Source organism: Talpa occidentalis, unplaced genomic scaffold, assembly GCF_014898055.3.
Source record: "Talpa occidentalis isolate TD23 unplaced genomic scaffold, MPIMG_talOcc4v2.1 talOcc4.3, whole genome shotgun sequence".
Lineage (NCBI taxonomy): Eukaryota > Metazoa > Chordata > Mammalia > Eulipotyphla > Talpidae > Talpa > Talpa occidentalis.
In genome coordinates this window covers 145,444,181-145,466,983 of record NW_023603184.1, presented here as the reverse complement: position 1 = coordinate 145,466,983, position 22,803 = coordinate 145,444,181, and the positions used below count along the sequence as shown (strand labels likewise).

Genomic DNA, 22,803 nt, shown 5'->3' with positions numbered 1-22,803 from the left:
AGGAAAGGCCCACCAAGGCCTATGTTTTCTCTTGAAGGACTATTCTATTTTTAACAGGCTTCCTAACTGCTGTTTTGCTCAAGTCAAAGGTATTTCTTAGGGTGGGATTGAAGGCACCAACAAATAGTATTTTGTACATAAAGGAATCTTTTCCTTGATCTCTAAGATAATTTCGAGTAACTGACTACCAACCTGGTGTTAGCAGATAATGTTTTATTTAAATATAAAAACATGTGAACATCTTTATCCACATAATCTTCTCAGGTATTTGTAACAGTACTTACACACACACACACACACACACACACACACACACTATTCATTAGAGGACAGTTTTTCAGTTTTTTTTGCTGAATCCAACTGGTTGATCCCTTTTGAAGGGGTTATTCTCAGCTCCCCGTGTGCTGCTGTAAGGCCTGTAGCTGCCTTCGCCCCACCCCACTGCCATGAATTGGGCCCAACTTCCTATTTTTATCTTGAGTTTTTATTATGAATTTTTTTTCAGATTTGATTTTATGCCTGCCAAGTGACATGAGGAAGAAATATCAGGGAAGACCAGGAAGTTCGGGGTGTGGGCATGCACTGGGCTCTGATTTCCTCGGGTGCATGAGTGTGGGTGACTCTTGGGCCAGAGCTCCCGCAGATGGACATGTCCGAGCCGGACGAGTGTGCTGGGCGCACCCTGGGGCTGGGAGCCCAGAATCCTGGGTGGGGCCATGGGTTTGGGGCAGTGCACCCCCATGTGAAGTACTGTCAGGACATAGGGAGCAGGTGGTCGGCTCAACCTCCAAATCAGACTGTCGGGTCCTTTTGCTTTGGGCGACATTACCGTCTAACGCAGTGATGTTCTCTGAGGTGAAAGTCTGCACCTGCAAAGCAGCCTTCACACTAATCCTAGAAAGTTGGGCAGTGTATTGCTTTCTGACTGGGCCACAAACCCAGTGGGATATGGACATCGATGACCATGAATGTCAGAGAGATGGTCCTTGAATTTCTATGACATGTTTGCTCATCAGTTAAGAGTTAATATTTATATGAGCGTCCTGGCTGACAACAGGGTCGGAGTGACTTAAAGAATGAGAGGCTACGAAAGTGTCCGTGGGGCAAGAGTGTGCACAGGAGATAATGAAGCCGCAGGGGCCAGCATCAGTGGCCCTTTCCTCCTGGAAAGGGCCCAACACAGCCCTGGCCTGGGGAGAGAGGGGGAGGGAGCAAGGCCTCTGAGAAAGAGCTGCCTCCCTGGGAGAGGGAGAGCAGCCACCCAAGCTCTGGGAATACAGGTGAGAAAATAACTAACACACGCATGTTTTTCTCCGGTTGCTTCTCATTTCCCTTCTGTGTGCTCCTGGGCCTGGCACCTCTCAGAAGCCTGAGACAGGTGAAGTAAAGGCCACAAACACACAGGCTGGAGAAGGACATGAGGGCCCCCAAGAATAACCAGCCTGAGACAGTCATGAGTCGCTGCTGCCCATCAGGCTGCTGAGGACTCACTGACTCCAGCCTTGCCACTGCAGTCTCCGCCATGCTCATGAGAAGACTGGCTCTTGGGGAGGTTATGCAATTTCCCCAAATCCAGCAGTCAGGCTGTGGCATCCAAGCCCAGCTTCTCCACCGTGAGGGGGACTGGGCAGAGGGACTAGAGCTGAAGGAACGTGGAAACCGAACATTCTGGTAACCATCATCGTCACCATCAGGGGAGAAAGTCTCTGCCTTACATCTCCAGACAGGATCACACTGGACTCTCACAATATTCTTGGGAGCCAGAATGGTCAGGTATTGTTACCCTCACTTTACTAATGAAAAACAACAAAGGGTCAGGCCAGGTGAAAGGCAGTGTCTCAGAGCTGGCTCTTGGGTTCTGAATCCGTTGGTGAGTGGAGTCCACCACTAATTGCTAATTAGAATGCTGGCAACCGGTCAGTTTAATTAAATTAAGCTCCCAACCAAAACAAGACAAAATAAAAGCCAGATACTCTGCTTAAATATTAGAAAAATTTGTTTCTCCTTTCCTTATGGGCTGTTATCTCATTTTGCCCCTATGGAGGAGGCACTCAGGTGGTGGCCGTGATTAAAGAAGGGATGTGTAATGCATGAATCAAAAACAAGAGGGAGGAAAATAATTTTTGAACTAATGAGTAGCAAAATAAAAGTTAATCTAAAATTCATAGGCTAAACCACTATGGAAAGCTGTGGGGAGATTCCTCAACCTGCTAAAGATGGAGCTTCCATATGATCCAGCAATTCCACTCCTAGGCATTTACCCAAAGGACACAGAATCATTAATTCCAAAGGGCACCTGCACCCCTATGTTTATAGCAGCACTATTTACAGTAGCAAAGCTGCGGAAACAACCCAAATGCCCAAAAGTAGATGACTGGATCAGGAAGATGTGGTACATATACACCATGGAATATTACTCAGCAACCAAAAAAGATAAACTCATGCAATTTGCAGCAACATGAAGCTGGAAGGGATCATGCTCAGTGAAATAAGCCAGAAAAAGAAAAATACCGGATGGTCTCACTCATAGCAGGAATCTAGAAAACCTAAATAAGGGACCAGGAAAAAGATTAATTATAATAAAGTAAAAATCAAAATCGGGCCTCCCTGGTGGCGCAGCGGTTGAGCGCTGGGTTGCGAAGCTTCCTGCAGCCTCTGCAGCACCGGTTCGATTCCCCAGCAGCTCCCCGGCCACCGGAGGAGGGTCCCATATGGCGCACAGACTTCTCCTGACGCCCGCTGCTCCCCTCAGCAGTGTATTTCATCAGTCTGCCTGCTCTGCTCCCCGCTCTGGCTCTGGTGAATTCTCTCACCCTCCTGTGCTTCTGACTGTACCCAGTGCCTGTATGTATAAATAAATAAATAAATAAATAAATATTTAAAAAAAATCAAAATCAACAAGCAACTATAAACCAGAGACACACTATGGGGGGGGGGTGAAAGGGAGGAGAGAGTAGGGTCAAAATAAGGGGGGTGGGAATTGTATGGGGAATATAACCAAGATGAAAATGCATACATTGTGCAAAAATGAAAAAGGATGTAAAAAATATATAAAATAAAATAAAAAATAATTATTGGACTAGTGGTTGTAAAAAAAATAATATAAAATTCATGGGCTAGAATAGTGTATGAAAGACCCCAGAGTTTTAAAATAGATGCTTGATTTGCAGAGCGATGGCTGGCAACTACGGTGCAGGAGTCACTGGCGCTACTGGACGCTGCCTTAGTGGGCTCACACACTCTCTCCTTTCAGTTGTGTAGTTCTTCCTTGAGGTGATGTTGGTTTACAGCACTGCCCGTGATGTAGGAGTAGAGGGTCACGCCTCTTCAGCCACAGCTCAGCACACCTTTGGCTGGAGGACACTCCTGTTTCACAGAGGAGAGAACTGAGGCCTGTGGCACAGGACAGGCACTTCCCCAGTTTCTGGCTCCACCTCCAGGGCCCGGGGCCCTAGATCCTTTGCGTCCTGGCCTCCAGGACCCCACAAGGGAAGGAATTTGTGGTTTCTTTTGTAGAAAACCTCTTAGCTATCCATAAAATGAGCAACAATACAGTTGAGTGCAGGCAGTAAAACGGAGAAAATATTTGCATCAACTATGATGATCAAAGGGTTAAATTTCATAGTAGTTATTTTAAGTGATGCATGGGACGCTCTGTGGAGATAATGGGCATGGGCAAGGATAAACAATAGACTGCTAGGTCAACAATTTGAAAAAAATCAAGCTCATTAATAATAAAAGAATGCAAATTAAATTTATAATGAGGTTGTATTTTACATGTTTCAAATAAATAATAGTTTTTTGCTTGTTTTTTTAAGGCCCAAACTAGAGAAGTTATGAGATCATTAGCATGGTGGCAGTGGAATTGGTGTAGCATGGTAGCATGGTGGCAGTGGAATTGGTTTTTCCTCTTTGGAAAAACAATTTGGCAGTGATTATAAAGAATCATAAAATTTCCACACCCTTTGACCCAGCATTCCCACTCCTGGGAATTTATCCTCAAGCATGTATTAAGAAGACAGCAAAAGCCATGTGTAAGAAAATATTCACTACAGTAATGTGTATAATAGTAAAAAATTGGAAGCCACCTAGAGGTCTCACAACAGGGACGTGACTCAGTAAATTATGGGTCTGTACAGCCATCAAATTAATTATGGAAGCTGTGCAGTAATATAAGGATATACTAATGATGTTAATTGAAAAAGGAATGCAAAGTTATATTTATACTGGGCCTTTAGCTGAAAAAAACATCTGCATGCATTTGTTTTATTTTCCTGTGTTTACTCTCAGCTCTCAGTGCTACTCTACAAGCAGATGCATTTGGGTGGCTCATCTTGGGTCAATGAACTTGGGCCTGTTTGTGGCTCCGGGGCACAGAGTCTGGGTGTGTGAAGGGCAGTGTTCCAAGGTCAGGCTGAAAAGGTAATTAAAGCACAATGGGGAAAGGAGTCAGGAGTCAGTTACATCCTCCAGAGTGTGAACTTTGTCCTTAGAGACATTGGAGGGAACTTGAAGTGTCATAACGAATTTATGTTTGGGGAACTCTGACCACACCCAGAGCCTCTGAGTGGGAGGGGGGTACTGAGGAGAATTTTGATGGCCTGGGTTGGGTAATGAGGGCACCATCCCCAGGCACGCAGGGCAGGATGGTGAGGAGTGGAGGGCATGACCTGAGAGAGTCGTGGGCACTTCCAAGTGCTCAGATGAAGGAATGTGGGAGACTGGAGAAAAGAGGGCTGCTGTTTCCCTAGCTTGGGTGGGTTTGCCACTAGGAGGAGTGGACGGGAGTCTGTGGCAGCGCTCATTCTGGGGAAAGTGATTGTCCTGGGGGGAGGGGGTGGTTGGCAGAGGTGTTGGGGGAAGGATGTCCGGAGCAATATCCATACAGGCTTTGTGGACTCCACCCTCAAGACACTGGGAACTACAAATCCCACGATCACCAAAGGGAAGGTTGCAGGACCTAAGGGCAGAGTTAAGCAGCTGTGTTCTCTGTTTGAGTATTTAACCCGCCATTTGGCCGGGGTTGCTCTCTTGGCCATGCAGCGTGCTTGGTTTTTCGCCAGCTCTGTGGATCATTGGGAATCCAGGTCAGCGGAGCGGGTAGGATGCATTTACGAACTTCTCTCCCTCTTTTTCTCCTGCCTTATTTGTTACCCCTTCCCTTGTAAATAAACCTTTTACCAACCTTTTGTGTGTGTCTGCAGTTTAGCATTAATAAGTCCCCTTTAAGTGCACGGGTGGGGACCCACGGTCAGGCAACCCGTTTTATATCGGGGTTGCTCTGTAACAGAGGCACTTGGGCATGCTGGTTACTGGACATCATTGGCATCGAAAGAGTGGAGGATGCCCAGGGATGTGTGTCTCAGTAGAAAAGGGGGCAACAGGGACGGTCAGAGATCGAGATGGCTGGCAGGAGGGGTTGATGAGGCCGGTGAAAAGGAGCTGTTGGAGGTAAATGAGAAAAGGGAATGAGGAGGGAAACTTCAGAAGGAGGGAGAGGACAGTGCAGCCAGCAGGACTATGGGTCCAGAGGGTGAGGTCCTGGGGTGGCCCTGGTTATGCCTGGCATACAGCACTTTGACCAATAGAGTATGTGGTGTGTGGAACAGTGCAGGAGGGGTGGCAGAACCAGGTGATTTTGGGATGAGAGGCTAGAAGCAGCGGAAGAGGTAGATACGTGACTCCAAAGTATTCAAGACTTTGAGAGGCTCAAAAATAGTGACCAAGCAAAACCAGGGAGGGAAAGAACAGAAGGGACTGTGGTGATGGATCATGGTTGCTGTGGTGCTGGGAGAAGTAGGGGGACTACGTCTAAGAGGAGAAACCAAATACTATGCAAAAATTAATACTGATGTAAATAAATCAATAAATTTTATTATTAAAAAGCAAAAACAAAATAAGCCTCCCCCACGCCCCCCAAAGTGACCAACTGCCCCAGCTTGGCCGGGACTGGGATGTGCTCAGGATACAGAATTTTCATGCTCCAATCAAGGATGTCTTGGGCACACCAGGCCAAGGTGGTCACCCCATTCAGAAATGTGTGAGCTGGGCCTCCCTGGTGGCACAGGGGTTAAGTCTCAGTGCAATCAAGCTATCACCAGCCACTGTGGCTTAAGTTCAATTCCCAGCCAGGGAGCTGACCCACATGGCACAGCAGACCTCTCCTGTCTCACCTGCTGCTCCCCTCAGCAGTGCATTTCGGTAGATCTGCCTGTTCTGCTCCCCACTCTGTCTCTGGTGAATCCTCTCACCCCCACCCCATACCTCTTGCCTACACCCTAGCTCTTGTATGCATAAATAAATAAAAATAAATCTTAAAAACAAATGTGTGAGCTGTAGAATCTGCTCTCTAAGAGAGACTCAGCGGGACCGGGCTCCTGGAGGGACAGGCATAATGTGGTTCAGCCCCCTTACAAGGGAGTGAGTCTACACTGAGATGCCAGATTTGTGAGAGGGAATGTTGCATTTGGAACCATGGACAGAGCATCAATAATTGTGCATTTATGTGGTGATTTGAGAGGCTGACTTTAGGAGACACGTTCAGTTTAACATCTTTACATTTGAAAACGTAAAAAGTCAGGGAATATTGTTCAAAATGTCTTTGGGTTGGGGAAATTTGGGGCAGGGTAAGTTTTTCTTCTTAATTTTTGCTTAAAAACATTAAGTTCGAGTGGCACACTAAAACCCTAGGAAGCACAGTACTGGTGTAAACATTGACAGTTTCAGATTAAATGGCTTCCTCATTAGAGTTTTCCAATTACTGTTTTATTTATTTAGTTTTAATTTTACATCAAGGGGAATAAAAACCTATTAACAACACCCCTCAGTAATTTGCATTCATGGGGGAAGTGGTATGCTCTTTGGTGAGTGGAAATGGTGAGTTTAAAGACAGAGTGTGTTCCCAGATCCCTGGCCCCAGAAAAGACCCTAGTCACCTAGTAGAGTCATCTGTTCCTAGGGAATCACTGTTTTCTATGTTGGGCCACTACTATGACCATTTCCAGTTTTAGACAACTGGTAAACCTCTTCGCTCATTGGTTCTCTGCTCATATGGGCCGCTGGAATCCTCCTGGCTCTCCATGCCTTGTTCCCCATCAGTAGTAGAGTCCTTTGGCTAGAACTAAATACAGAGTTTGTGAAGGGAGGATGCCTTTCTGTCTGGGGCTCTTTCACCTGGCTTCTGCCTCTTGCCTTTTCTATTCAAGTCACCTAGTGTCTCTGGCCCTCAGTTCTCTCTGCCAAGGATGTTCAAAGACATCCAGGGGTTTGATGAAATAGAGATAATGGTTAGCCTGGTGTCTATCCCAAATTTTTATTATTATTAGTTGTGACCCAATCTCTTATAAGTCACATGATCTTAAGAAGTGTCCTCCATTTTCTTATTACAAAAAAGGTCCTAGCTAGGTGATCTCTATCTAGCTTCCTCTCCAGTTTTTGAATGTTGCATTTGGTAAACATGGACTGGGGATCAATAATTGTGCATTTATATGGTGATTTCAGAGGCTGACTTCAGGAGAAGCTTTCAGTTTAACATATCTTTACATTTGACGATGAGAATTAGTCGAGGAGGGAAGACCTAGAAGGCTGCAAACAAGAGGTGGGTCAAGAGAAAGTCATTGAACTCTATGAAGATCTAGGCAGAATTTCTGTTGAGCAAACCAATAGATTGGGCCAATTGGGAGGTTGTTTACTTGTATCCTTGCTACCTCCTTTTCTATTTGTCACTACTGCACCTCCCCTGAAGCTGGCCTGTGCCTTTGAATCCTAGCCATGTCCTCTCTTCTCCCCTCCATGAATCCAGGGCTCCAAACCTAGCCTCTGCATATGGAATCTGCTTCTATACTGATTCCCATAGTGTCTGGTCACCTGTTCGGCAAGACCTGTCTCTATGACCTGCCTTTGGGTAGTATATCTGCTCTCCAGGTAATAGCTGACTCTGATCTTGGCTTCTCCCCTGCCCTGTTGTGTCACTCTCTATGCTTCAGCTTGGTTCCATTATTGATTTCTAAAGTAGGTACAGCTAGTTACCCTGTGGTTACAACTTGTACAACTTGACTGTGTGGGATGGCCTGGGATGAATGGGAACAAAGGAAGGGAGACAGGTGAAGGTTGCCTGTGATTTTTCTTTTGATTTTATTGTCATAACTTTTTTTCTTTTTGCCTAGGAAACAGAATTGTGAAGTTCATTTCAAGTGTAAGTATCTCAGGAGAGAATCTCTTCCAGCCTGTGTTGTGAACTTTTGTATTCATCTTTCGTCATCTGCTTTTCAAGCATCTGCTGTAAAACAGGCACTGTCTCGGATCCCCCTGGGGACACTGAGAGGAACTAGTACTTGCGTGGAGGAGAGAATAATAATTTAATGAAAATAAAGGGCCATTAGAGGGGTATGTGCACAGGATTTGGGGGTGCACAGGGGAGGGGACACCAGTTTGGGGATCTTCTCAGTGGGAAGGTCATTTAGGTTGAATCTTGAAAGACATTATAAATGAAGAGAACAGCACAGTCAAAGCTTGTAGGAGTGAGACTTCCTGGCATTTTTAGAACATGAGCTGATTTGGGCTGACTGTGGGGTGCATGAAGAGCAGCAGGAGATGGAATTGTAAAGGGAGAGCCAGGACCATCATTAGAAGTACCTTGGAATGCTGGGAGAAGGAGCTTGTCTGGTGCTGATAGGGAATTACTGCAAAATCTGAGTGAGTTAAGTCTAAAGGAGTGAGAGTTGAGTATAGGTTGTTTTATGCTGGTTGTCTCGTGTCACTGAAGCTTTGAGAAGTCTGGTTTATGAGACCTATAGTCCTCACTCCCCTCTGCAAGTCGCCAGCCCATATTGACCTTTTCTGACTGGCCTGGCACATGGCCTGGGTCTCATTGTTCCCTTCCAGCCTCCCATCTTCAGGCGTGACCACCTGCTGCCCCCATACACCTCCTTCTCTGACTCCAAGTGAGATGAATGAATCTCGTTCCCCTCAGAGCCAGGGCTCAAGGAGAGGCTTTGACTAGATCACTTCTGACTGTGTTTCTTCTCAGCGCAGTTTCTCTCCAGCAAGGCACTATCATTAATTAAAGCAAACAAACAAAGCAAATCCTAAACAGCTGAGCTTCCTATTTTCAAAGACTCATAAACCTCATCAGCATAAAATAAATTAAAATTGGAGCTCCCCTCTGGTACAGACAATCATCTGGATGGTGTGTTCCAAGCTTTGTTTTACTGTCTGGGATAGAGTTCTCTGGAATCTTCCCAGAGCTCTGTTGGGGTCATCCTAAGATCTTGGAGATATATGGGCTCTGTCCCCAGCAGGCTGCTCCAGCAAAACTGGAAAGTTAAGTAGACTTTCGGGCAGCCTGTCCCAGGACACTGGGCATGAACCTTTGGGCTGTGGTTGTACAGAGTAGTTATGTATTTAAAGTTGTCCCTATTTGTGCTTGAGATCTGTAAATTGCATTTCATGTTATGTAAATTATACCTCAATAATAATTTAAAAAGTCACTTGTTTATTAAAAAGATGTGTGCAGTAGGAGCTTGAGGTGCTTTTTTTCAGGAGAGGACCTTGAAAATCAAAGGGACGGGTGATGACAGTAATATATCATTTATGGTTTGGGGTCATTTATTTTCTCTGCTTCATTTTCCTTATTTGAAGATGCCACAATAGGTTTTTGGTGTTACTTGGGGTTTTGATTCAGGTTTGTTGTTCCTCCATCATGGACTTGCATTAAATCAGTGCTTGTAAAAAAACACTTTAACACATCAACAGCAGCAAGAGTTATAGTTACTCACTTTTTAAAAAAACGAGTTGTTTATGCATACAAAAGCTGGGGTATAGGCTAGAGGTGTGTGTGGGGGGGCAGGGTGAGAGGATTCACCAGAGACAGAGTGGGGAGCAGAGCAGGTGGATCTACTGAAATACACTGCTGATGGAGCAGTGGGAAACAGGAGAGGTTTGCTGCGCCATGTGGGTCAGCTCCCTGGCCAGGGATCTAACTCATGCTGCAGTGGCTAGTGATAGCTTCATAGTGCTAAGACTTAACCCCTTGCGCCACCAGCAAGGCCCCATATAGTTATTCACTTTTTAAGTTATTCACCTTGACAGCTTGAGGATTACTCACACATGTTTGGGAAGATCAAAATCTGATTCTTAAGTCCCAGCCGCTCCATCATTTTTCAGATCTTTTTTGGGTTGTGTGGTCACATCAGTGTGGTCGTCTTGGAGGAGGGTTAGTCTTTTGCTCCAAGTCCCCTATTGCTTTCTTACCCCATCACTTTGGGGGCAAAAGCTTCAAGAACCCATAGAACATAAGGGTGCTGTGTGTCAGGGCTAAGAGGCTATGTGAACCTGGAGGAGAAACTTTCCGATGAGGTTGAGCATTGCTCAGAGCAGTGGATGAAGAAGTCGTGGTGTAGACATACTCAGAGAGCTACTTAGTTATAGGAAAGGATGAACTCTTGCCATTGGTGACAGTGTGCATGGAACTGGAGGGGGGGTGGTGCTAAGTGAAATAAGTTAGAATGAGAAAGACAAGTATAGGATGGTTTCACTGATATGTGGAAAATAGAGAAACAAGCCAGAACCAGCCCTTGAAATCTGACAGCAGAACTGAGCCTACCAGGAGGGTTGGGGGTGGGGGTGGTGCAAAAGGGAGGGTCTCCATGGGCTTTGGTGGCAGATCATGGGGCTTGGGTGGTATGTGTGGTGCTAACACATCTGAGGCATTGTGAACCTGCACCCCTAAAACACATACAGTTGTGAACCAATGTTATCAGAAACATAATTTAGAAAAAAAAAAAAACATTTAAAAAAATGGGTCAGTTGTACGGTGTGTGTGGACTATATCTCCATAACAATGCTGGGGACTCATCCATTCCCACAGGAAGATCAGTGTTCTGCAGGCCTCTTCCTGGCAGGTGGGGATTTACAAGCCGCATTTGGCAGAGGTGGTTCAGGTGTTATCCCAAACAATTTCATTTCGATTCTGTTTTTAAAGTGTTTTCACGCCTTTGAAACCATGGCCGGCCGTCTTCTGGTGACACTTGAGTAGCATGGAGGCCTCCAGCCCATTCATCAAGGTCGTGATATATGTTTGATCTTTTTGTTCATTTCATTCTGATTTTGCAGTGCAATCCCCCCTTCCATGCTGTGCCCATGGTTGGGCTTATGATAACATCTGCGGGAGTCCTCCGGTGTCTGCAGTTCCCTTCTGCCTCCGCCCCTGGGCATGTCCTGGTCTTGAGAATGCCCAGTGGTGGCACCATCCACTCTCCCCGGGGCTCCAGCCCCGCCCGTGCTCTGCTTGTGGACAAGTGCTTTGTGGGTATTAAGGAGCGGGCTGTTTTCCAGTATGTTCGGTGAACTGAGCATTCAGCAAAATGACCCCAGCACCCCCTAGAGATAAATGACACCTGAGGGAAAAGTATGCAGAACATGTGGGTCTGTTCTGTTAATATTCAAAGCATTTTCACAGTCAATGTGAAAAAAAAAAAAACAAAACCAGCAATGCCTGGCAAAAAAGGTAAATATCTTAAATAGGGCTGCAGGGAGAAAGTGTACATTGGCAGGAAACATGCATTCTGCTGTTCAGCATCTTCAGCTGAAGAACTGGAGAGAGGCTGTTCCCCCCAGTCAGCTGGGTGGTGGTTAAGGGGTCCGAGGAAGCCGTTGCCGTGGGAGAAAGGAATAATGGGCACTTTCATCCCACGTAGTTCTTGGTAGGAGCGGAAATTGCTGCTGCTATCTCTTTTTAGAGGGTTTGGGTGATAGGTGTCAAGGAAACAAGCGCCCCCTTTTGATAAGTAGTTTCCCGTCTGCAAATTTATTCTGCAGTTGCCCAAAATATGTGTAATTTTCTCCATTGTTTGTAATAACAAGAGTATGCCAGCACTGCTAGGCGCGGCCTGAGCATCCATGTGTGGTTAGTAAAATCCTGGTGCCACTACTTAATGCAGCACTATAGAGCATAAAGAAAAGCCAGAAGGACAGAAGGAGAGAGGGAGGAAGAGGAGAGGGAGGGGGGCCGATGAGAGAAATACACTGGGTGCTGCTATTAGGGAAAAATGTTCAATATATGCTAAAAGAAAAAGGTAAGGTATAAAGTAGCATTGTGGTACCATCATGTTTAAATAGGAAGGGGGAAAAGAAAATTCTCCTTGCATTGAAAATTTCTGAAATGGGGCCTCCCCAGAGGTGCAGCAGATTGAGCGCAGTGCTGTGGAGCTGTCCGCAGCCTCTGCAGTGCGGGTTCGATTCCCGGCCAGCCAGGGAGATACCCACATGGCTCAGCAGACCTCTCCTGTCTCGCCCGCTGCTCCCCTCAGCAGTGGATTTCAGTCGATTTGCCTGTTCTGCTCCCCACTCTGTCTTTGGTGAATCCTCTCACTCCCCACACCTCTGGCCTGGATCCCAGCTCTTGTATGCATAAATACAAATTTAAAAAAAGAAAATTTCTGAAATGATATGCAGAAGGAAAATCAAAACCAAAAGAAAATAACAACGACCCTGAGAGTGGTTGGCTCTGGGATTTGACATTGGCATTCAGACAACGAGGGGAGGTGTGCAAGGGCTTCTGTGTTGGTTCAATTTCCTTTTTTTTTACACCGAGCATGTGACTCTTTAGTGAGAGGAAAACTATTTAATAAGAAATACCTTCTGTTCTTTCTCAGACATCCTGATAATGCCCTAATCCTTCTCCATATTTGATTCTAGATTTCTAATTTTCTTCAAATCTAAATACTTGAAGATTTGTTTTTAGCTGGTGAGGGTACTGTGGTCTTCGGAGATCCTTACTTCTCAGAAGCCGTCACATTTGGTTGATTTACCCTGGATGCGCCACAGAATTGGGGGTATGAGAACACCAAGGGTACCCCTGTTCCCTGTTCTGAGTCAAGACCACTGGCCATCGAGATGACTCTCCAGTCGCATGATGGGGGCTTGGGACTTGGGTCTGGTACTTTCTAGTGACACGTCGCTGGGCCAGTTATTTGATCTCTCTCAGCCTCTGTTCCCCGTCTATAAAGTGGGACTGTTACCACTGTCAACCACACCGGGTTGTGTAGGTGTAAAGTCCTACTACTTGTGAAACACGTAGCGCCTGGAACTGGGTCACCCACATGGGGTGACGCTGTTCTTTCCCATCATGCCTGGAGACATGTCCAGTTCATCTCTGAGTTTTAATTTTCTTATTGTTAATTTATGAAGGTTGCATGTCTCTCCCAGTTCACAAGTAATTCACACCTGCATTTCTGGCATACGCTTTACTAAGTCACATGTGGCTTAAAGTTGTGTATAGTTGTTTGTGGTGTTGTATCCTTGGTTCATTTAAATGAGGATAACAGCGCATGGATCTCGTCCAAAACCATGTGTGTCCTGTCTAATAGTGTCAAGGTGTGTTTGGTGCTGAGGACTCAGACAAAAACATCTACTCCTGAAGGGCATGTCGGCATGTGACTTGTAGAATTTTGGGGGAAGTTGCCTATAGAATGAATGATGTCTGCCTATGTGTTACGGACTGACGCTGTTTGGAGGGAAAATTGTGAGCAATTTGTTACTTTTGCAAGGGGCACTAGGGCAGAGGATGTGGAAATTGCCTTTTCCTGAATCAGTACTTACCTTTCTGGATTCTAAGTTTTGCCTATTTGTTTGACTTAGATACTTTGGATTTAGTTTTCCTACATAAGGGGGCAGTGCCCAGGGGCTCCAGGGCTTGAAAACAAAACCTCCTGGTACATTTCTGTGCTCTGCTCCTATTAGCATTTTTTACCAGGATATCCTTGCATGGAAATAACAGCCTTAAAATAGGACATTGGAAAGGGCAGGTCTCCAAATTTAGTGCCCTTCCCATCTCTGTGTAGACCAGAGAGCTACTTGCTTGCTGCCCTTGAATCTCAGCGACCTTCCCAGAGTCAGTTTCCTCTTCCTGCTGAGTGGGAGCCTGGCTCTGTGCCTCCTGAGGGAGCAGGGAAAATGTAAGAATTCACCCTGCACATGGGCTAGAAAGATCTCCCAGATGCTGACTGCTGCCTCTCCAGGTGAGGTTCCAGAACTTTTCCTTTGAAAGGCAACTTTCAATTTCCAATGAGGAATGTTTGAACTCCCGACCCCAGGCAAGGAGGGCAAATCTGTTTTAAACAGGACCCGGGAAGCTCAGTGTTAGAGGAAAGAATAGACCAAGCAGAAGGAGGCTTAGCCAGATCATTCTTCATTGTTTTCTTCCCAGAAAATACAAACTCCAAGAAAAAGAGGCCGTATAAAGACCTAATGGCAAAACCCACTTAGCTCTTTATATTAAGTTAGTCTGGCACCATCTTTATCTGTGAAGCTCTGAGATTAAAATTGATTTCCAAAGAGTGACCTTGAGACACCCTATCTTGCTCATTAGAGTGTCTTACTCATTAGAAAGATCTTCCATTAGTTTCAGAATTGTATTCAACCTCAAGTTCACGAAGGTATCATTTTCTCCTAATTCTGATTGTCCAACATGTAGCGTGAGCGCAAGCGTTGTCGTGTGTATGGCTGTTTGAGGCTACATAAATGTGCCATTGTGATGCTCTCTTTCTGGAAAACAAACTTTTCTGACAACTTCACTCATCCACAGCACAGCAGAGTGTGTCCAGAGCAGGTAAGAAAGCCCCCAGGGGCTCAACTGAGACCCCAGAGCCCACTCATCATATGCTGTGGGGTGACAGAGAACTCACAAATGATTGAAAGCAAGAAGTGGTACTTTCGGGTTTTGGGACAGAGGATCATACCTTTCTCTCTGACCCATGAGAGTATTTCTCCATTTAGCCCCAGTAATGCCTTCATATTGGCAATACATGTGATTAATAGTTAAATTTTATGTGTACTCTGTTTATGAGAATCACACATATGCAAATAAAGATTTGTCATGCACCAGTTGGGGACATCATCTCCATAATGAGGCTGTTAGTCCCAGGAAAGTTTCTGCCCATTATGTATGGAATGAACACATGGAGAACAGAAGGAATAGGCCATTAGGTCATCAGGAATGCCTCACTTCTGAGGACGAGCCTCAGCGAAGTATTGCTGTCATTTGGAATCTAGCAAGTGCACTTTTGCTCACCCCTCTGATAGATGGATGGCCCATGTCCCCTAAACCTGCCTGCCACGTCTGTTCACACGTCCTGTGTGTAATCTCTTGTACATAATCATTGCATCGCCACTCCCAGCCTCCTCCTGCCATCCTGAGCCGACAGTGTAGCCTGACCACCATAAATATTTCTTCATTACAAGGTAACTATTTGGAAAGGGATTTTAGAAAATACCAGTTAATGAATTTTTCAGCAGAAGCTGTCTGCAGCCACAAAAAGCATGATTAAACTTTAATTAAAGTATACTTAATTAAATCCTATTGGCTGAAAGTAAATGGAAAAAGTGATTAACCTTCCTTAACTGTTTTCACCAAGCCTTTGGGTGCCCTGCCTGGGGGCTGCGCTGGCAGAGAGAGGCACCTGCCTGCAGGGGGATGTCTGCCCTGCGCCGCGTTCACTGCAGGCTGCTCACGCCGTCTTCAGCTCCTCTGCTCACTTTTTGACTCTAGTAGCTGCATGTAAAGAAATCAAGTTATAAGACAAATAGCTATGTTCTGGGAAGTTTATCTTTATCTGTGTAGCAAAAGGTGTTGGGCATGTGCCTTGAGGTCTTCTGACTTCTGCTCTGGCCTACTATGGCAATTTCTTCTCTCTAGTGCAGAATGTTCCCTTCTGATGAATTTCCATATTTTTAACCATTCTTTAAGTTCATTTCTCCCCTTTTTCATATTAAGCTATCAGGGAAGTCATCTCAAATGGAAGAAGGGGTGAACGACTCTGTAGATAAATCATTTGCTCTTGGGAGAGTTTATGGTTTGAAAAAAAAAAGTGACAATGTTGGGAGATTCCCCTCTTAACCTCCCCTTAATGTCATGATAATCTGTTACCGAATCAACTCCAAAGTACCTGAGTTCTCTGGAAAAATCCTCTCTTAAGCAATCAATCAGTAAAAATTATCTGCAGCACGGGTTCGATCCCTGACCAGGGAGCAACCCACATGGCATGGCAGACCTCTCCTGACTCTCCTGCTGCTCCCTTCAGCAGTGGATTTCAGTCAGTCTGCCTGTTCTGTTCCCTGCTCTGTCTCTGGTGAATCCTCTTAGCCCCCCTCCACACAGCCACTGGCCTGTACCCCAATTTTTGTATGAATAAATAAATCTTTTAAAAAATTATCTGAACGGACATGGGGAGTCTGTTGTCAGCAGAACTAAGGATAAACGGGTCTGGGCGTGGATAGTAGAGATGCCACTCACGTTTGAAGCAAGGACATCTCAAGGATGAAGGATCATTATTTTCAGTCAAAAGCCCAGATCTCAGCAAGTCTATTCAGCAAGTCCACCTGGGGGCCAGGAAGCAAAAGGCCCTGGAACAGGAAATGACTCTGCACCATGATGGTCATTTCCCAGCTTCCCCTGGGGTGGCCCCACTGCGTCTGTGGGTTGGTTCAATGTTGGCTGTGGATGTGGATGTGGAAGGATGGATGAGGGGACTTGGTGGCTTCTTTTAAGCTGATGGTCCCAAGGGACAAATAGGCTTTCTACTTACATTCTGACCTAAGAGGCTGCTCCCCGAGCTCCAGAGGCCACGGAAGGGGTCAGGTAGTGACTGGACACACGTCCTGCTTCCTCAAGAAGCCATTGAGAAAGGCAGTACCCAGAAGCTACCTGGCAGGGATGTGCTCCCTGCGCTCACAGGCAGGGAGACTCAGTGATGTCTCCTGTGTGACCCTGGGTTGAGTGCAAGCTGTGCTTGGGGTGGTGATTAAAAGAGGAAAGCATCATCTCCTTGGCTCAGACACAGGCAGACACATGGAAGGCCAGTGGGTGTCACTGTGAGCTTTCTCTGCCCTACATATTTTTTCTTTTTGTTGAGGTAGCAGTTCACTACACTGTAGAGGTCTCAGTGTGTCTCACCTCACCACCCACCACTAAATGTCCAGTCACCATCCCCCACTGACCTGTTCCCTCTCTCCCAAGTCCCTTCCCCGGCACACCCCCCTCCCCGCCCTTCTTTGGGAACAAACCACTATTGTCACAAGTTCTGTCGTCAAAGTCTTATGACTTGTTTGCGTTTCATTTGTTCAGTTGGGTTTTTTTCCTCTGTTATATTTCAGGCAGGTTTGTCTTCTTCTGACTTATTTCACTTAACTTACCTCCTCAAGGTGAATCCATGTTGTCACAAATGGCAAGATTTTCTTTTTCCAGGCTGAATAGTATTCCACCATGTATACAGATCACATCTTCTCAACCCATTCATCCATCACTGGGCACTTGGGTTGTTTCCGTGTCTTGGCTATTGTGAATAGTGCTGCAGAGAATGTGCGGGGGCAGGTATCTCTGAGCTTATAGCAATGGCAGCACAGTCTTATAACTGGTAAACAGTTTGCCATTTACTAAGCCCTGTTGTAAAAGCCCCAGATGGAGGTGATTGGTTTGCTGCCATATTCGAGGTACTTGAGAGTCTCCAAATGAAGGCTGTGATTTGAGTCCTCACTGCAGATTGCAATGACTAGGGAAATATTTAATAATACAAATTGAAAGTGACCATCTCAGACCTGTTGTACGAAAACAGGTCTGCCTGGCTGGTAGGCAGAGGAATCTAACTTTTATGAAGTGATTATTACCCAGCCAGCTTGGTGCAGGGCAGACAATACATATCTGAGATGAAGTGGGCGAGTGAAGCGATTTGCCAGAGAACGAATAGCTAATAAATAGCAGAGCCAGGTCCAAACCCAGCTGTGTCTTTACTGCATATTGAGCTCTTTCTACTGGAGCCAGGGTTAGACAGTTTGATAATGTTTAATAGTAATCAAAGACAGTGGGAAAAGAAACTCCTATTTGTTAAGATCTCTTGTGCTAAAGCACTATTCATATATTTTTATCTCATCCTGTGCTAACACCACAGGGTGAATATTTTCTACTGCCATTGTGCAGATGAGGATTATGAGACAAAGAGAAGCTCACGATCACATTTTTGACCCCACAGCTTAATGGGAGATCAGGGAAAGAGCCAAATCTGGGGTATTTATAGAGCGACTCCTGACCTATGCCATGCAAGTATTTTTCTAAATTTCTGCACTTTATTTTTTATTTTTTTTAAAGATTTATTTATGCATATAAGAGCTGAGGTGCAGGCCAGAGGTGCAGGGGTGTGAGAGGATTCACCAGAGACAGAGTGGGGAACAGAAGAGGCAGACTTACTGAAATACACTGCGGGGAGACAGGAGAGGTCTGCTGTACCATGTGGGTAGCTCCCTAGGTGGGGATCGAACTCGCCATTGAGTTCAGTGCTGCAGTAGCTGCAGATAGCTTCATAGCGCTATGATTAACCACTTGCACCACCAGGGAGGCCCCGATTTCGGCACTCTAAACATTACTTTAAGAGTCATGTGAAATATGGTTTTCAATTTTATGTTTGATTAAATTAATGATTTTATTCAAAATAGGGAAAACAAAATTAATCAAAAGAGCTTACATTTCGTGCCTAAAGAGAACCAAACTATGGACTTACCAAGTCATCAGCAAAGCAAGGTCCTCTCCCATCTTCTTCTCCAAGCACAGCGTCCCAGGACTGGTGTCAGCATCATCTGGGAGCATGACAGAAATTCAGGGCTGTTGGGGTCAACCCCACTTATTGACCCAGAATCTGCATGGATTCTATTGATTCTGAATCTGCATGCAAACAAAATCCCCAGGTAATGTCTATACACAAAGTTTTTGGAGCGCCGGACTCTGTTAAAGCTATCCGAAGTCAGATTTCTCATGGAGAAGTAACAGGTGTCTGGTTTCGTCCTTGCCAATGCACGTGTGTGAGGGGGTCATTGACAAAGCTCAAGCCTCAGGTCTAGCCCAGCAGATGGCTTGCAGGCAGAACTAGGGGTATCAATATAAAAATATGCATGTTTATTGAATTTATGTTGTCAGGGTTAAAGCATGAGAATGGGCGTCCTCTCACTGGGAACTACAGAGTAGGGCACTTCTTGTATACGGGTCTAGAGCAGTTTCCTTCATCTCGAGGAGGTTTATTGGTGAACTTCTGGGAGAATTTATAAGCTGGATGGCAGAGACTTGTCAGGTCATAGAGTTTCTATAACTGAAACAAATTTCTCACGCCCTGATACTGATTCTCCATTAGTCATATTCCTTACCTGATAACTTTTAGGCAGAAAACAGTGAACCCAAAATGCTGGAAAAAAACATCCTGATCATCGGTCATTGTAGTTAGTAGGATCTGTGGGGTTTTGTTTTTGTTTTTGTAATTGTGCAAGAGATAACTTATTAGCAAAAATAGTTCCCCTCAGCAGTCATTTTACATTTGGTTTTATGAGAAATGGTCCCCAGAGTGTGGCTCGTAAATGAATCTGAAGAGCAAAAATCGTCTTGGCAAATGGTTTTGTGTCTGCTTGGGTCTTTCGGCCCGAGCAAGAGAAATCTCCATTTCACCCAAAGCACACAGGATCTCCGTCGGCATGAGTCTCATAATGAGACAGTAATTGGTGTGTAAGCCACTCATTCTCCAAGTTTTCTCACGGGGCATAATTTGTCTCTTATTTGTCAGGGATGGGCTCGGGCAAACAACACCGCCATTCACGACGGGCAGAGCGAATGCACTAAAACATTATCATAGCTGGGGTGAGTGGCCCACTATGGATTTATGTCAAGAATGTTAATGATTTGTTTATGAATAAGTGGGCCTGTCGCATGGTGAAACAGTAGCCTGCAGAACCGCTGAATGGGCAGTTTGCTCGCAGAGGATTCGTGGAGGAAATAAATAGTCTTGCCAGGCCTTTTGCATCTCTTAAGTCTCTACTGTGAATTGACTTTGGGATTTGAAATGGTGGCATTTACCTTACAAAGTCCTGTGCTTGCTGTGGCTGATCTTGTGACTCTACATTTTCATGGAGAAAGAATATCTCTTTAGGATTGAACCTAATTTGTTTTTTGATAAATATTGTGAGAAAATATTTAATGAAAGCTCATTAAATCTCCCCACCCACTGCTTTTGACTGGTAGATAAAGCCAGTTATTGCCAGATAGAGTCCAGGAAATGGCAAATGAATTCAAATTATGTAATTATCCATATGCATACATACACATAGATTGATATAAAAATGTGTGTGTACATGAGTGTTTATATTTGTGCACATGGTTTGTGTGCATGATGTGTGTGAATAGCTTGCAGTGTAAATACTTAGGATGAATTTAATAATGTATATTCTAGCTACTTTTAAAAATGTACCTTTTAATGAACGAGGATGTTGGCTTTCTCTTAAAAAGATACTGAAAGTTAAATGGTATGCTATTTTTACAAAAAAGATGTCTCTCTTTTTCAGTCTGGGATCGAATTAGTATAGTCAAGTTTTTCTTGCCCTATATTCAAAGGGTCTTAGTAATTTAAATATCTAAGTTAATTCACATGAAGTTCTAATTGAAATCTGAGACGTTTTAAACCATAAATAAATAGGAACTAAAGGATAGTAATGCATAGGCTCCTGTATAGTTGGAGAAAATGTATATGTTTTTAAAATAAAAGTGCCTTCTGGATCAAGCACCTGGATCAAGGATTTTCTTGACTGCACTGCAGCCCTGGCTGCTCTGTGGTTAGAAAGCCATGGAGTCAAGCCTCCAATCAGATCTCCTGTTCTTTCCATGGTACAACAGCCCAGGATGGAAGCCCATGTGACCTCCCCCTCGTGTGCCTCTCCCTCTCTGCCTTGCCTTCATGATTGTTCAGGCAGGTAGATGAATTTACCAAATGTAGTCAAAACAAAATGGTGGGCACAGATGACCTTCCAGGGATCACTTGACACAGTGTAAATATCTTGGGCTTGGCTTTTATCTGATGCTTCAAGGGCTCTGTGATCCCCCCAAAAGGGAATATACCAAAATTTCTCATATACCAAATTCTTAGTGTGTGTTTAATCTTATTGCACCCATCCTAATCCTCATCCTCATTTTGTCCAGTAAACATGATTCTGATGTTGAGAAACTGAACTTCCTAAGAACTCACCTACAAGTTGATCTTTTTCTCTCCAGTCATCCTCGATGTGAATGATCCCCAGCACTGGCAGCTCTGACAATAAGCCTCATGTATATTGACAGGGTCTCTTGTCATTCTTCTCATTACCTTCAGAGAGACTGAGGGCAGGAAAGTGTGTACTGATCCAAGTTCTTCCAGAATTAAGAGCAAACTAGAAGATCTGTCATATTTTCAGCTTTATTGAATTCCATTTTAATACTATAATATACCTGCATCAGATCTGTTCTCTTGGAGCCAATGGTGGGGTTTGGAATGGAGTAGTTTGCAGACATTACACTTAAAGAGTGTTTGTTGAGCAGCCCCCATGAACAAGGCATCGTTTGCCTTTCTTGGGGATGCAAAAAAATGTCCAAGTCCTGGGCTGAGTGCTCAGGAGTTGGGTATGTTCCCTCATGCAGAGATTGTGAACATGATTCACTGGTGGTCTTTGCTTCTTCCTATTGCGATGCTCACATTCGCATCCATTGAGTGTTAGCACATTAAATATTTCAAGGTAGGAACACTTTAGTAGAAATGCTAATTATAGTATAATGTAATATCTAAACTACAGAATCTATGTGTAGTTATTTTTCTTATCTCATATATCTTGACTTTAGGATTTCCTTCTCCCATCCATAGATGTGATTATAGTAGGATTATTTTGATGAGTGCAGAAAGTAGATCCTACTCTCCCGAATTCCCACCTGGTCAAACACTGGTGTCCTTGCTCTTGTTTTTGTTAAAAATGAAAATGACTTTCTTGTGCTCAGGAATCTTCTATTGTAACCAGCACTGCTGGTGATTCTGATGCAGAATGAGATCTGAGGAAAGACCACAACCCCCTGAAACTACTTTCTAGATTTAGCTTCTGTTCATTTTTTTCTGGGACAAGATCTATAGTTTTATTTAGATTCTCAAAGGGGTCTGACATTCAAAGGGAGTTTGTGAGTTGCTGTTCTTGAGACTGGATTGTAGGACTTTAATTATACCCATACACCTGTTACTTCCCCCGACTCTGTGTTTTTTAGATTGCATTATTTTTTAATAAGATAATGATGATTTACAACACTGTGTATGATTTAGAGGTATAGGCTCACACTTCTTCAGATTTATGTGACCACACCACATCCACCACCAAGGTTCCTATAATCCATTGCAGTCCATTGCCCCCCCTCCCCCCGCCTTTGCTTCCCAGTCACTTAACTTCCCCCCGTGGGAGCCTCAAATGATTATGCAGTTGGATTTCTATGGTTTGTTTTGGTTTAGTTTTGTCTATTCCTCTGATTTGTTTCTCTATATTCCACACTTGAGTACGATCATCTGCTATTTGTCTTTCTCCTTCTGACTCAGTGTATATGAATTTGAAGGCAAATGGGTTAAATTCAGTGGCATTATGATGAAGTCATCTTATAATTGGAGCACACTATTAGAATAATCATTTTTACTTTCAAACTAAAAGACAAGCACTACTTTTGCAAAACCACTTTGTGTCTTTTGCCAATACCGATTAACAAGCTTATACCATTTGATGGCCAGGTGACATTACAGAAAGATTATGTTACAGATGCAGAAGAGTATGGATTAGACCTTACCTGGGCCAGGTGTAATGGGATGGACCTTTATACTCTTATGGTACAATTGGCGGCCTGGAAATCCTTTCAGAAAGTCATCCCTGCCCAGTCCCCTTGGAGGTCTTGAGCTCTTGCCAAAGCCCTCATCCGCTGTTCATTTTCGTGGAAGTAGAACA

General features: G+C 44.6%; 1 protein-coding gene across 4 annotated transcripts in view; it reads left to right on the top strand.

Moving 5' to 3' along the window:
- Nucleotides 1-22,803, top strand: part of PID1 (phosphotyrosine interaction domain containing 1) — a 199,459-nt gene that overhangs the window by 38,214 nt on the left and 138,442 nt on the right. The window contains exon 1 of one of the 4 annotated variants that reach the window (XM_037524171.2): nt 8,174-8,194. The exons of the other annotated variants lie outside the window; for them this stretch is intronic. The gene's annotated coding sequence lies outside the window, so the exon portion shown is untranslated. Of the gene's footprint in view, nt 1-8,173; nt 8,195-22,803 lie in introns of those variants that run through there. 4 annotated transcript variants of the gene reach the window in all.